We start from the raw sequence: 15,016 nt of genomic DNA, 5'->3' as shown, positions 1-15,016 counted from the left end.
TTTTAGTTAAAAGAAAACCTTACACAATCATCTATTTCATTCAATTACGAGGAAAAAAATTAGAAGCATTAATTAATTTTCAGTTCAAATACTGATTAAAAACTTTTTTAAAAAGCAGCAATTCATTATATAGTTACAAATCCTAAAACACCCTGTTAACACTTGCATTATGATCAGAATCAAATTACATGCTAAAAGGTAGGGGACTTACTCCTTTAGATCTTATCTATTTCATGGATAATGTCTCTAATACACCTTGCAAGAGCCACTATAATAGAAGTATGTCTTCCTTTGGTAAGGCTCGACCAGTGATTACAACTAATGACAGTAGACGTTGAATGTACAAACTTTTCAAAGTGGTGAATCCTTATTTCCGTAGCCGCTGGAAATTTCATGTTTAGATGGTCGAGTGTCTCAAATTCTGACATTTTAGAGAGCCTGCACATTCTCTCATTTTTCTCAATCCCCAAATGAGGCCCTATTACCTCTAATGTGTGTAATTTTTTCAGATGGGAATTGAATTGCCCAGGCTCTTAGATTAATCATATTTGTATATGAAGTAACATTTCTTCTGTACAGGGATATCTTTTGGATATCCATTTCATTACAAATTATATTACATTGTCGCATCTTTATTTTACCCCTGTGCCAAGGTATGTTACCCTGAATATTGGCCCCTGCCAAATATTGTTCACATTCCTGTTTCAACTTCAGCAGAGTAGGTACATTACCCTGATCCAGGAGCATGTTTAGTTCACCGTACAGAGAATGATCTGCGCCCTCCTTTATTTTATTGTATAGGTCCACACGTCTATACTGATGAATGGACCGCCAGGACTGAATATCTAATTCCAGACGTATAATACTAATGGGCACTGAACAAGGCAGTCGCAAAACATCCCGCCAGATAATCCCCTCCTGACGATCTAACCATTTCCTATTATTAAAAGCGAGAAGGCCTGTACCATATCACAAGTCCGGAGTGACCTTTGGCCTGTAAAAGTACATTAGTGGCAGAAGGGAGTACGTAGACTTTTTCCTCTTACTTACCTTGCAGTGTGCTGGGTGTGAGTGGGGAGTCGGCTTAAAAGGTGTGCTCCCCACAGCGCAGGAAGGATTTCACCTATAATGGTATGGGTCCAACACAGGAAGACGGGTTGAGTCACCATTAAGTCTCCTACTCTTCGGAGCTGTGTTGAAAATTCAGTTTTTACATTGAAAGTGGGAATAGACACTTTATCTTGAAGCACACAGTCTGTTGAACAGGTGCCACAGTAACCTATGCTGCATCTCTTAGACCCCATTTTAGATCAGGTACCACAGCAACTTACTCTGCCAGTTCACCTTTGCTCCCAATGCACCACCAAACAGAGCAATACTATTGTTGTTTTTAACATATGTTCAGGAATTCAGAGCCTTGCTTATATCTGCCTGGACAAATATTACAAATATATTTTGCTATAAATCTAGGTGGAACCACAAAGGTGTCCATGCTGGCAAGTAGAAATAATAAATAAATGTTCACCTAATTAAGAGCTGCTGAATGCTGGTGATGTGTAATTGCATAGGGGGTAGCATTTAAGCAGTGTTTGGTTGAATTTCACCAAAATCGTAGGCAGAAAGGATATCGCACTTCATGTAAACGCCTGATGCCAACCCAGGATGTGACAATTGTACACTTTTTTTTATACATTTCAAAATGTTTATTTTCGATATTGACTAGAATGTATATATGGTGACATGACATCTTAAACAGATCCATGAGACTGCAATAGTGGCCACGACAAATGAAAGGAGTAGGCTAATCATTAATAGTATGTACAAATCTTAGTATTTAGTGCCATACAGTTACCATGCTTAAAAGGCTAAATTATATTTAGTCCTATATGGCACATCACCTATATCTACGGGCACTGGGAAGATGAGCATAGTTGGTTTGGTAAGAGTGATGGCTGCACTAGGTCTGTTGGTACGTGGATGAGGAATATCCTAAGACTGGTTGTTCAGTCTTTGCTTAAAATAACGTTGCAAACAGGAAAAGTCAAGGTCTAACTTAGGGTATGCTTGAGCTCTAGTACTTATGTCAAATGAATGGACCTACGTTGTAATACCGAATCCCAAAAGCTCGATTTACAAAACTGCGAAGCCCACTTACTCGCATTTTGTAACTCAAGCTTTTGGGATTTTGGTTGTTTATCCCCCGCTATACATTTATTGTGTGACACCCCTGCAAACCCTGCAGCCCATAATACCTAACTAGAGGAGTAAAGACAACCCCGCAAACCTTGCTCCCCTAGTTCGTTATTATGGGCATCGTTTTTTTTAGCCATGCCAAATTCGCACAAAACGCGCATTCAGCTTTTTTAAAACTATTTTTTTAAGTTAATAGCAAATGAATTAGGTTTATCTTAACATGTTGTTTAGGCTGCAAAGAGAATGATTTCTTACACTTGTCTCCTTTGGTGTAACATGTTTAATTACTCCTACTCATTCCATCGTTCTTCCATGTGCTCTTAGACTTACACCTTCAATGCTCGATATTAAAGAATGATCTTAATTTATTGTATTTACTCAACACTAATAGATACGCCTGTTGCCAATCAATATAAAACGTTATTTAATTGGAACTAAATACAACTGAACAACATCATATATTATCAGCTTCGTTGCTATCGTTCTAACTACATATTTGTGCATATCAACCAAATATCAAATGATCAGCCTTGGCCAGCATTGTTTCACACAGTGGAGTTTTAGCATCGCACAACCACTGTAGTGAGCTTCTTCAGGCCCTTCTTTTTATACAGTTGTTTGAAAATATATGTCAAGTTATGGCTAGGAAAATCCATGAGTAAGAAGTAACATTGGTAAAGAAAATACAGCAAAAAGAAAACAAGAAATAAAGAAGAAAGGAATATTATATATGAATTCATGACAAAGGCTAAGTAACAATGAATTCTTTCCAATCACTGCTTCGCTTTTGAAGTTCAACTTGTAACAGTGTGATAATTGTTACTGCTTGGCAAATTGCATTTTTGCTTGCTGATGCCATTTTGAATTGCATTGTTATACCCAATCTGGTAAAAGTATATGTAGGGCTAGATCCACTACTCTCCTCTCTACTGCGGCAGCCAAATTAAAGTGAATAGTGTCTATTTGCTCTATTGTCTAAATCTGTATTATGGATTGCTTCCAGTACAGTAGATTTTCCTAGTTTTCAATTTCATTTGTACTTTTATAGTGTATAGTGGCATGATAACTGTTGCCCGGCAGCCCCCACGGCTAAGGGCCCCTTAGGCAAAGGGCTGCTCCCATGGCTGCGGCTCCTGTTGTGTCTGCAGGTGTCCGCAGGGGACGCCAGTTGCCAGTCAGTCTCCACTGATTAATCCCTCTAGCTCCCTGCCTACCCCTCCTTCAGACTACTAAACACGGCTGTGTCATCCCCTGTGTTGTTGTATGCACTGTACCAGTATTTAAAATTTTGCGCTGTGAAAAACTAGGCCTTTTTCTCCCCTTTCAGGATTCTCAAACTTGGTAGCATCTCCACATGTTGTTTAATACGCACTGTACCAGTATTTAAAATTTTGCGCTGTGAAAAACTAGGCCTTTTTCTCCCCTTTCAAGATTCTCAAACTTGGTGGCTTCTCCACATGTTTAATACGCACTGTACCAGTATTTAAAAAGTTTGTGCTGTGAAAAACTAGGACTTTCTCTCTCCTTTCAGGATTCTCAAACTTAGGTGGCTTCTCCCCAGTTCTATATTTTAGCATTGTGAGCTGTTTAACCATGAGAGTCTGTCCTACTGCACAACTTGATTGCAGTTCGCTATCTTGTCCGCCTGCTCTCGCCTGTTGTCTTCTTCCCCTCTCACTCCCCATGGCTCCGTCCTCTCCCACCTACTCTATGGTGCTCTCTATCTCTCCTATCTTCTCTGCTTCTCTATTGACTATCCTGCTCTCCTCACTTAATCTGGTAGTAAAAAGTTTAAGAAGGACATCCTGGTCTCCAACCCAGGCCTCCCTATCGCTGACACATACACCAGTGCCTCCTCCAAGGAAACTCTCACTGACATCCTCTTTGTCGTGCCTTCACCTGACTTATGGACCCTTCATATGGTCTCTGTGCTCGCTCCTTTCTCCCATTAATGGTGGCACCCATTGGGATGTCCTCTTGGCCTCCTTCCACTCCTCTAAGGTCATCATAAATGTTTACTCTAATCAGACTGTCTTGGTCCAAGACCCTCAGGCCAACCTTCACCTCTTTGATAGATACTTCCCACGCCCCATCAACTTTCTTTCTTCTCCTACTGTCCCCTTCCCTTGGCTACCTTGCCTTCCTCCTCCCTCTCTGCCCCCTCTCGGGCTCCTTCTATACCTCCGCAGGGCGTACCTCTGATCTGTACCCCTCCCCGGAAGTCCTTCAAGGATGGCAACCTTCTCCACATTGCCACTCTTAAGTCTCGTTCTGCTGTCAAACATTCCGATATCTGCCGCCTCCTTGAAGAACTTGACCTCGATGTCCTCGCTCTCACTGAGACATGGTCACAACCAGCTGAGTCACCAGCTTCGACATGCTCCTACCTGACAGCTACAAGATCCTCTCCGTGCCCAGGCCCAACCGCTGTGGTGGGGGGGTTGCCCTTATCTTCCCTGAGTGGATTCCTGCCTCTGTCACTCCTACGCAAACCTACTCCTCTTTTGAATGCCTTGTCTGCCAGCTCTCTCTCTCTCTCTCTCTCCTAGCCATTCCCTTACTGTGGCTACTATCTATCGGCCACCTGGTCAGATTTCTTCCTTCCTCTCCGAGTGGGCCGTCCTCTCCTCCTCACTCTTGGCCTCAACCACTCAACTCCTCCTTCTTGGAGACTTCAACATCCACCTGGATGTCTCCTGTCCCCCCGCTGGTCACTTTCGTGACCTCTGCGACTCTCTCTCACTCACCATTCTCCCCTCTGGCCTGAATCATTCTGCAGGGCACATTCTCGATGCTCTGATCTCCTCTGACCTTTCCCTCCCTCCACTCCCCTCTCCTGGAGTGATCACTTTCTCCTATCCTCACACCTCACCCTCCCTTGCCCGCTGGCCAAGCCACCTTCATCACTGCCACCCACCTTCGCGGTCATCCGACCCATGAAGGGCATGTCAATTGAGGCTTTCGCTGCCACCTTCTCCCCCCCCCTCCTCCCACTTTGGCTGACTCTCACCCTGACACAGCCCTCTCCATGCTCCACTCTTCTATATTTGATACTCTTGATATCCTTGCCCCTGTCATGAGAATCCACCTGAAGCCCAAAGCCAAGTGTAACTCCCGGTATGACTTTGATCTCGTCACCCTAAAACGCAAGTGCAGGGTGGCTGAGAGGAAATGGCGTGCTTCATGTTCATCCTCTGACAAACTGGCCTGCCGCCTGCTGCAAAGACAATACCGGCTCTCCGTTCTCACCAAGAAGAGAGCCCATATCCAAGCCCGGATCTCTGTGGCATCTAACAACTCGGCTGAACTCTATAAAATCTGCAAGGAACTGGCCAATCCTGCCGCAGTCTCTACCTCTCCTGTCCCTTCCCAGGCCCTCTGCACGGCACTGGCTTCTCACTTCATCTAAAAAACTCAGGACATCCTATCCTCACTCTCCTCCTATCGCCTCCCTCTATTCCCTGCTCTTCCTCTGGCCCTTCTACAGCCACCCCCCCTCCTTCTCTGCCTTTCCCCTTTTCTCTGCAGACAAGGTTTCTCGACAAGTCCGATCTATGAAAGTCTTGTCAAAACAGGTTCACCCCTGTTCCTCCAAAACAAGGACCACATCGACTCCCTGGCTCCTGCCCTGGCTGATTTCTGCAATCATTCCTTCGCCACTGGAGTCCCCCTGAAGCACTCTATTGTGCACCCTCTTCTTAAGAAACCCTCTGCTGACCGGCTAACTATCGCCCAATCTCCATCACTCCCTTCCTGGGCAAGCTTCTGGAGAAACTGGCCATCTCCCATCTTAATCTCCACACCAAATCTGTTGGTTGTCTTCATGACCATCAGTCTGGCTTCAGGGCTGCCAGAAGTACGGAAACTGCTCTCCTGAACATCCGTGAAGACCTGCTCTCCAACCTTGACTCCAACACCCTGTGTGTCCTCATCTTGCTTGATCTCTCTTCTGCCTTTGACACTGTCAACCATGCCATCCTGCTCAACCGTCTCGGTGATAACCTGGGTATCACTGGAAAGGCTCTGGCGTGGCTTACTTCTTTCCTCTCCAACCGACCTTCCCAGGTCTAACTTGGGTCCTTCCTCTCCGATATCTTTTTCTCTACATGTGGTGTCCCCCAGGGATCTAACCTCTCTCCTTGGCTGTTCAACCAATACCTGGCACTCCTTGCCCACCGCATCGCCGCTCTCTGCCCCAATTTTCAGTGCTGTGTGGATGATACCCAGCTAATTTTCAGTCTACCCTCGCCCTCCTCCTCTCCTTCCCTCATCTCTGACTGTCTGCATCCAGGAGTGGTGTGCCGCCAATGACCTCTGCCTTAATGCCAGTAAGAACGAGATTCTCCTCATCGGCATACCCTCTCCCTCCTTCCCTGCCGCTCTCTGGCCGGCCTCTTTTGGCCCTCTTCCTGCTCCCACCTGCAAGGCTAAAAACCTCAGGGTCTTCTTCGACTCCACACTCTCCTTCTCTCCTCACAGCTCTGATGTATCTAAGAAGTCACACTACCAGATGCACCTCCTCAGAGGTATTCTTCCTTTCCTCTCCTTCCCCCAGAAGCTCACCGTCTCCAGAGCCCTGGTTCTCTCTAGGCTGGCTATTGCAACAGCCTCTATCTAAATCTGCCTGCCTCTACTCTCTGCCCTCTGCAACTTATCCAAAACAGGACTTCAAGACTTGTCCTTGGCCTCAAGCCCAGGGATCATATCTCTCCAGGACTGAAATCTGTGCACTGGCTCCCAGTGGCTGCAAGGATTAAGTTCAAAACCCTCTGCATTATCCACAAGGCCTTCTGGGGCCTGGGGCTGCAACACCTTCAACTCTCTCTTCCCAAATACCTTCCTTCTCGGCTCTTCGCTGATCTGCCTCCAACTCCCTCAGGGTCAGTCACTTCTCCAAGCAACGAGTTGGTGGTCGATCTCTCACTTCGGCAGGGGCCTCCCTCTGGAACAGCCTTCCTGCCTCCCTGAAACTTGAGGAGAACCATCTCCGGTTCCGGAAACACCTCAAAACCTTCCTCTTTGCTTCTGCTTTCTCTGCCTCTCTCCCCTTCTGACATTCCTGGCCGAAACTGCACTGGTTACCTGGGCACCCTTTCTGATCTTGGGGCCAGGTCCACCTTTTGCACACCTGCCCTGCCTCCCTGGCAACACCCGCACTTGGGGACTGTTTTCTGTATCCCTACAGTCCCCCTACCAGCACTTATGTCTGATCTTACCTTGCACTTGCCACCATCTGGCCACTTTTATTTATCTTATTTATTCTATCCCATGTACTGCACTTTCCCCTCTCCCTTCCCCCAGGTACTTTTCCCCCTTCTCCCTACCCATGCATTTGCGAGATCTGAATGACACCTGGCCTAGTAGGATCATTCTCTGTCTTCCCACTGTTTCCCCTCCCTTGCCTCGTTGCGCCTTGAAACACTTGTGTATAGGTGCGTTATAAATGCCATATCATATCATATCATATATCAAATTAACACTGGTCCCCTTTAATATGGATGCCGCAATGGAGAGGAGTAGTACAGAGTGCCCTTTCGCGTCTCCCATGGTGGCCATCTTAACTTCGTAAACAATGTTCTTTTATGCGATGACATGCACAGCCGACAGTGCTGCATCAAAAAACACTTTCATAAATATCCCATTAGCCCCCGTGCTGTTTGGTCACATGTGCTAATGGCGATACAACCATACCAGGCGGATTGGCCCTGTCTGTAATGACATTGTAGATGTCCTTGTTTAGCACCCTCACAAGTCTTTGGCCTTTACCTTAGTTTCCAGGGCATTACTGATATGGTTCTCCCATCCATCAGGGTCGCATTGCTTCATTCTGCCCCACTGCACTCCCATGTTTTCTAACTGGATCTGTGGCATTGAGGGTCACCGAATTTTAAATCTTTAAGTAAACGGCACTCTGCATTCTTGGACTTGATGTTCCTCACTGCCCATTAAATATATGGGCCTTCAAATCTCAGCATGCATAGTGCTGCCGGCTTCTAAGCAAGGTCAACATGATGGTGACCCTGATCACCTGGCCCCAGTTTGGTACTATGCCCTTCGGGGATTCAGCTGTCCTTTATCAATAAGAGCAACAATGCAATAGTTCTGAGTGTGTACTTCGTTCTCAGGACTTGTCTACTGTGAATGCATTCAATAACATTGCCATTTTAATATATGCAAGCACTGCTATACTGACATGATAGCCTGCTAACCCTTTCCTTTTGATTTTGTTTTGCAGGTGAGACACCCACTTAGCATGCTACAGACTGACATTGGTTTCAATGGATTTACCACATGGTCCACATTCTGTACTATAGATCTCACCAGTGCACTGGTTTCCAGTTTTTCTCACCTTCAAACGGTCTGTGGAAGTGCAGAAATCTCAGCTCCTAAATAGACCACCTATTGAACATAAGAACCTATTGAGCTGTTGAAGATCAGGCAATTCCCCCTCATCGGTTGCACTGAATCCTTGGCACTGAGAAGAATATGGACTTCTTGCGTTGGGCAATCTTACATCAGAAAAAAACAATTCTTTCCAATTCCAACTTCCAGTGTAATTTAACAATGTGCTGTCCTAGGCATGGAATGGTGCAACATCTCTCCCACTAATCTATTGTACAAAAATCATATTGTTTTTATATTTTTAGGGGATACAGATGGGCTGCTATATGCTTTCGTTTATATGTTATAAACTTGATCAAATTCAGATATTCCCCAAAGATACACTTTTAATACAGTAGTAATGTTTTAGATCTGCTCAAAGCAGACTGCCGGGCATTCTTTATAATTCGACATCATGTCATTGGCAGATAAGAAACATGTTCCTACAAACACGTGTTCAGATTTTGAAACTTGATCTTCATGTAAACACATGTATGTAAATGTTAATTTTGTTACCTAATGATTGACTCTTTAATTGGCTATTTTTCCATCTCTCAGTCATTTGGTTGTGGGTGAGTGCCCCATCTTTTTATTGCTGTCAAAGTTGATCATCTCTCGGCCTCTATATACTTAAGGCACTTGATAATAGTTTGGCAATTATTGCTGAATGCGATACAAATGTTTCCATTGTCTTCTGTTCTCCTGTTATTTAATACGGCACACCTATATCAGTGGGCATGTGGTCCAGCGTTAGAATCTGATGGTCCCTTGAGACACACCTGAGTTTCAAGATTTACTCCAAGTAGGTCAGATGTAGGTCAAAGATCATTAGGGAAACTTCTTTGGTGAATAGCATACACCTATCTAGGTGTAAGTATGGTATACATGTAGGCTATCGGAATACAATAAATATAAAGAATAAATATAATCGGTTCATCTAGAAGTAAAATGCTACATGCCTGCCTAAGAGTAACACCAATAGTTTACTCCATCTGGGATATGCTCAAAGAATGCAAATCCCAGATCTTTAAAAGCACTTTTATTATGCAACATGCACAATTTCTCTTTAAAAATGGTAAAGTTACTACTCAAGATATTTATGATTAAAGTAGTGGACGATAGGTGGACTTTTTCCATCAGGGGCTTGGCTTCTGATGTATATGTGCAACTAATCTTTAATTACAAAAACCTGATATTAATAAGTGTGTTGGAAGGAGCACAAACTAAAACCTCCTCAGAATATAAATGATCTCAATGTTTCTTTGCTGCTACTGTCAACTGAATTTTCGTGTAATTGTTTCTGAATGTCATTTGGAAGATCAAAGAATTGTTTTAATTTATACTTTTAAGTAGAATCTGTTGGATTATGTACTACTGGTCTATTTAGACTTAGATGCAGATGCTTCACATTGCACTATTTTGAGGAGCATTTGCTTTTTTATTTATCAGAAAGGCTATTTTTATTATTTAACCTATTTTGGATCTTATTACATGCTCATATTTATTTTTGATCTATTTTGTGCAGATGCACATCTGACCAAAAACACATGAAACTTTACAACATGCATCGTGTACAAATTAGATTCCGTAAAGTCAGTCTGTGAGGACCAAAACCATTAGCATAGAATCAAAATTTGAGGGAGACCACAGAATTGGCAAAACATTCTATACATCTATATGCAGTGCTCTTGAAAGAAAGGGCAATGGAATAGAAATGCCACCCTGTAATTATGGATTGCCTCATTGTGTATTGCGTTACACACAAAGGTGTGCACCTGTGCTGATGGTTGGCCAGTGAATCAATTTCCATTATTAAGCCACACTAAAATCAAATTCTGTGTTGAAAACCTCATGAACATTGTAGAATTAAATGTTATGTCTTTGTTTGGAGCTTTATTCTGTCTTTGACAAGTTCATTTTGATTTCACTTTGTTGAGGCTGTGCCAGAAGCTGATCAGCCAGTCAGTCTATCTGGCACATTAAAGCCAACAGCATAGAGGCTCAAGTGAACGGTTCAGCTTTTGTCAACATGGCAAGTTTCCAGCAATGTTCCAAGTGTCAAGCAGATGTGTTGTGCTTAAATTGTTTTTGTTTTTTTTGTTGCTGTGCTACATTTTCAAAGTAGGTATGTGTTGACTTAAAGCCAGCATTAACTTTAACATTTAATTTGTAAATCATGTATTTCCTCGTAATATTGATTTTGCATTTAATGTTCATCTATGCTGGTAGAGTGTATTGAAAATGCTTTCAAATGTATAATTCATCTGTCATAATGTAAGACAAAGCAGATGCAATGAATGCCCCATTCCAGCATTTCCACTTTTGCAATGTGATTTATTTTTTATGTGCATCTGTCTTGTCCATGATCTTGCCTTAATTCTCTAATTGTTATTTTTGGTTATAGCACTCCAATAAATATATATTTAATTTGGCCTTGCTAGCTTATGTGGCAATTGTAAACCTTTCAAAAGTCAAAATATTGTTGCAAGTATACAGTGAAACCCACACAACTATGACAAATGTAGCTTTCAACATTTGCATAATGTCCCAGTCTTCTTAAAAAATAGAAATTATTCTAGGGATCGGATATTTTAAAATACATATTCACTTTACAAAGTCTTATATAAAATGCTTCTTGCACATATTCATTGAATCTTAATGTTTATGTGAATGATTCTTATGACATGTGCCTGTGTACGAGAATGTAAACGGGGCAGGCCAATGATTGTGTTAATGGAATGCTATAAGGCATGGAAAATGTATTGTCACATGCAGTGGTAGAGCACACACATACCTTTACAGTTGTTGGCTTATGTGGTGGGCTTGTAGAGTACATTATCACTACAATTAGCCACTTGCCAATTTTCCATTAAATACATACCAAAATAGGAGCTAAAGACATGGGTTTAAAGTTTCTTTTTCAAAGGGTGAAATTGCAGAATTTACCTCGAAGAAAAAAGGCAAGAGGTCCCAAAACCTTGTGACTTGCAAGCTCCAAGACGATCCACCGTTTTTGCTTTCCTGCATGTTGGGGTCACCAAGTGAAGTGCAGAGAAAGAGCTCAGATGTCTGGTATGAGTCTAGTGAGTTATTTACATGCCATGAAAGTAGTGGTCTGGTTATCATAGGTGTTGGTCACTATGCAAATGATCTTAGTCAATTTTCAGGTATACACGGCGTCAAAGTAGTGATGATCTGATCGTAGGTTTGATGTGATCCTTGATTGTCAATCTTGCAAAAGCCTCAGTTGCCACATTTCGACGTGACTGCAGACGGGTGATGAGGTACGCTGGGAGCCCAAGGTAAAGATTGTCAGCGTAGTCCATCTTTGAGAGCACCAGAATTTACCTCCAAGATTTTTTTGCTTGTGTCCAATATATGGAAACATTACTTTTAACGTAAATAAATGCCAAAAACCTTTCTGGACAAAGGATGTTCCTTGGAGGATCATGAATAGATTAGTGTCCAAGATAACACCTAGTGTTCATTATCTGGTTCGCTTGGAGGGTCAAGTCCTGAGTTCTGGTGAAGGGACTCTAAATTTCTGGGTTAGGTCCTATAATGATGCTTTCTGACTTGGATGGTTTAAATTTCAATAGGCTGTAACTCACCCATTGATGGACAGCAAATTGACATATTTTTATATGAAGAGCAGACCTAGTAAGGTCAATTAACTTCATAATTGAGTGTCATTGGTGTAGTTTTCGAACTCAGAGATATGACACCTAATTAGCTTGATGAATGGAACTATATAAATGTTGAAGAGAAGTGAAGGGATGGGTGACCTCCATGCTACCCCAAAAGTGATAGGATTGAACTTTTTAAAGAGAGACAATAGAGATGGCAGAAGTCCAATTCTGAAAAAAGGACTCCATACACTATTAGGCCCAGCCTACTATACCCATGTTTTTGAATCCTTCCAGGAGGATAGCAAGGTAAACTGTATCAAAGGCCTTATAACACAAGTGCAGTTGTAGACCCGCTGTCTGTTTGCAGTGGGATGTCATAAAGGACTGTGCGTAGAACTGACCCATTCCCTCTGCTGGCCAAAAGTCCATCTAAAGCGGAGCAACTCATTTATTAGAGTCTTTGTAATGTGAGCTGTGTTCCAACAATCCATCCTCTCCATTAGTTTTGTAGGGTAGGACATGTTTGCAATTGGGTGGTAATTTGGGAGATTTGCAGTTTCTGCATTACTAATGGCGAGATCAGCACTTTATCCAGGTGACGGGCCCTTTGACTAGTGTTGTGGAGGGAATGAGTGACCACATTGGCAAATGTCAAGTCTCTAGCCATGTTTAATGCCCCGCAAAAATGCACCATGACAGACATATTTTATTATGTAAGAGCCCACCCAGACATAATCCATAACAAATATTTTATTTTATTAGGAAATGCACTGTTTTGATCAAACTATTTTAAAAAACATGGCATTTTGAACTACTCTTTTTGATTTGTACTTTTGAATGTATGTGAAAATGTTTTCAGGGATGTCATATGTGCTAGGAGATACTGTGCAAAGGGGTGAAAAGAAACAATATTATAGAATTCACTTAAATGCGTTATTTTCAATTTATACAGAAACTAAAATCAGGTATATTCGTTGGTTGCAACCTTGAAGAGAGAATTTGAAAACTGTACTGGTATGAAACATGATTGTGAATTCTGCAAAGGGAATCTAATAAGCATAGGTTCTCATTCACTGTGTTTGCATGTCATCTATATAGAGATGACATCGGCGGTGTCATTTTAAGGTACCTTGGCATTATTTCGACATGTATTTATTTATTTATTTATTTATTAATGACATACAATCTTTGGAAAAATAGATCTTCTTAACACAAATCTTAATCAAACCACAATCGCAAAATTTCTTGTATTTCTTTTCATATGCATTGTGTCTTCTCTTTACAAATGATATTCCCATTCTTGGAAAAGTACAGGGGAACGAGGCCTTTTGTAGGATTATGGATGTTTGCAAAGTGTGTGATGTGTATCGCGGATGAGTATTCTCTATGTTCCATGTAACTGTACAGTATAATTTTTTTTAAGGAAAAGACAACTATTCCATTATGGAGGAAATGTTTTGATGGAAATAGGAAAACATTTACAATTGTGTCAGATGATGCTTTCCTTTACTGGATATTGAACATCTTGAGGAATGTCTACTAAATCTTGATTCTAAAATGCTGTCCATTAGTGTATGGATAGACTGGCAGACTGCATGTTGTATAATTACAAAAGTTAAAGTGGACAATAAAATTCAATTAAACTTTATTGTTTACATGGCTTCATTTTGTTACAAGTGAACATAAACATTCAAATACTTGTTACTTTTGCTTTCAGTTTTGTACTGCTAAACACGTATAACTGTATTTCCTGATTTTGTGCACCTGATGAAACTTTGATTTAGCATTACTGTGACACCAAACACCACTACTGAATTTTGAGACCTTGAATATCATTAAGTATTTGAATGCATTTCAAAGAAGTAGACCATCAAATGGCATACGTTTCCTCTTACAGCTCTGATAAACTAAAGGGAATTCAGTCCGTCTTAATATCAAAAATAATATAGCAATACAGGCACATACAATAAATAGCCATACCTATTGCAAAGAAACCTCCTCTTAAAAGTTTGAAAACGTTTCATTATGATGCAGCATATGAGATAAACTGAGTGGCAGATAAAAAAATGGCACAGGAACTATACAACCAAATGTATCTATTATAGCGACCCCAAAGGAATCACCATCACAGTTCCCATATAGAATCCTCTTTAAGGTGATGCACATTTTGCATAATATTATATTGCAAACTAGTAGCTAGGTTTCTCTTAAATATTTCCTTTTAAAGCGAAAATTCACCTTCTAGACCACTGCTTCTCATTTTGGTTGCTACTCTAAGACATGTACCCAAGGCACTGACATAAGTGTCTTGTGCTGCGAGCTTAGAAAGGATTGCTACCTTGCAATGTATAAACCACAAAATTGCTTTTGCAGTAACACATTTCTTCTATGCACTGTCTGAAATCTGCACCATCAATGTTCCATGCTCTAGATCTATTGGCAATTGGGGGAATCATACTTTCGTAATCTATCTATGGCAGCATTCTGCAACCTTTGGCTCTCAAGATATTTTGAACTATGCCTCTCACAGGCTCTAGCCATTATAAAAAATGCTGAGGTATCCTGGGAGGTGATGTTCTTTTAGTGTAACTGAAAGGAAAGACTTACTTGCAATTGAACTGATTTTCAATGTTAATGTTATAAGCTTCTGTTTGTGTGTTTGTTTGTTTGTTTTATTATTTAGAATGCGCACCACACCCGAGGGTATCAGGGCGCAAGGACAGGGTCGGATTGGTCCCCTTGGCCTTTCGGCTCATGGCCGGGCCGAAATCATCCCTGGGGAGTGGGGGCTGGTTTCTAGCCATGTCTGGGCT

At 41.8% G+C, this 15,016-nt stretch overlaps 1 protein-coding gene across 1 annotated transcript in view; it reads left to right on the top strand.

The window, feature by feature from the left end:
* The window catches only part of KIF5C (kinesin family member 5C), an 870,858-nt gene extending 857,007 nt beyond the window's left edge, over nucleotides 1-13,851 (top strand). Inside the window, exon 26 of the mRNA XM_069616501.1 lies at nucleotides 8,429-13,851. The gene's annotated coding sequence lies outside the window, so the exon portion shown is untranslated. The remainder of the gene's footprint in view (nucleotides 1-8,428) is intronic.
* Nucleotides 13,852-15,016: the final 1,165 nt, after the last annotated feature.

Source organism: Ambystoma mexicanum, chromosome 9, assembly GCF_040938575.1.
Source record: "Ambystoma mexicanum isolate Mex_15411 chromosome 9, UKY_AmexF1_1, whole genome shotgun sequence".
Lineage (NCBI taxonomy): Eukaryota > Metazoa > Chordata > Amphibia > Caudata > Ambystomatidae > Ambystoma > Ambystoma mexicanum.
Note: the sequence above shows the minus strand (reverse complement) of the source record. Positions and strands in the feature narration are given on the sequence as shown.